The sequence below is a fragment of the Monopterus albus genome, unplaced genomic scaffold, assembly GCF_001952655.1.
Source record: "Monopterus albus unplaced genomic scaffold, M_albus_1.0 scaffold532.1, whole genome shotgun sequence".
Classification (NCBI taxonomy): Eukaryota; Metazoa; Chordata; class Actinopteri; order Synbranchiformes; family Synbranchidae; genus Monopterus; species Monopterus albus.
Window position 1 is genome coordinate 56,232 of NW_018128412.1, and position 974 is coordinate 57,205.

The 974-nt window shown below is 34.6% G+C and overlaps 1 protein-coding gene across 1 annotated transcript in view; it reads right to left on the reverse strand.

Annotated features, from left to right (window-relative positions):
* The window catches only part of LOC109953019 (extracellular calcium-sensing receptor-like), a 35,572-nt gene that overhangs the window by 32,144 nt on the left and 2,454 nt on the right, over window positions 1-974 (reverse strand). The gene's annotated exons all lie outside the window — the stretch shown is intronic.

Below are 974 nucleotides of genomic sequence, written 5' to 3' on the forward strand. Positions count from 1 at the left end.
AGCATGGGTATTTATATTCTATTACAATTTATTCAAAAGTAACATAGCACTTCAAAAACTTTCCCTAAAAAATGTATCTGCATTTACAGTTTCAAAGCATAGGAATGTAATTTTTAAGAAAGAGGGTTGGCTGATTTGTGCTCATAAACTGAAACTAGTCAAAATATTCAATATTACAAATCTTTAAATTTTACCACACAATAATAATCATAGTATACAGTAAACACACAGGGCTTTTTCTTTACTTCACATTCTAAGTAGGCATTAATTATAATATGGGCTATGGTTTGTGAATTCATAGGGTGCTGTATGTGTGAGTGTAAGCTGAGCACCACCTACAGACATTGGGAAAAAAGGTGTTAAGTTTGTGCATGTAGTTGTCCATATTTTCAAATGTTGCCTGTCATGGTTGCATAATACACTGCCTGAAAGCAATTATTTCGATATGCTATGTAAATGAACTGACATAAACTAGATATGTTTTATGAGGGTACCATACATCTTTTAATAAAATAAAATGAATATTGTTTTCTACATGATAGTCTGGTGGACAAAGTATTATGAAAAATTATGATGCCACCACAATGCAAGTTTTTATCCTCTTCTTCATCATATTCATTTCTGTATTCTTCTCTGGTTTCAGTAAGATAATATAACATTTTGGAATAAATGTACAAATGAGCAGTCCAAAACTGGAGGCCAGAATAGCAAATATCTCTACAGCTACACTGAACTTCCCAGGAGAGCTGACATATGCTGGAATAAAAGTGATCCAGACTGCACAGAATATCAGCATGCTGAAGGTGATCAGTTTGGCCTCATTGAAGTTATCAGGCAGTTTCCGACCAAGAAAAGCCAGAATAAAACATAATATGGCCAGAAGGCCTATATACCCAAGTACAGCCCAGAAGCCCACAGCTGATCCCAGAGCACACTCTAAGATGATTTTGTCCTTGAACTGGGTAAAATTCTTA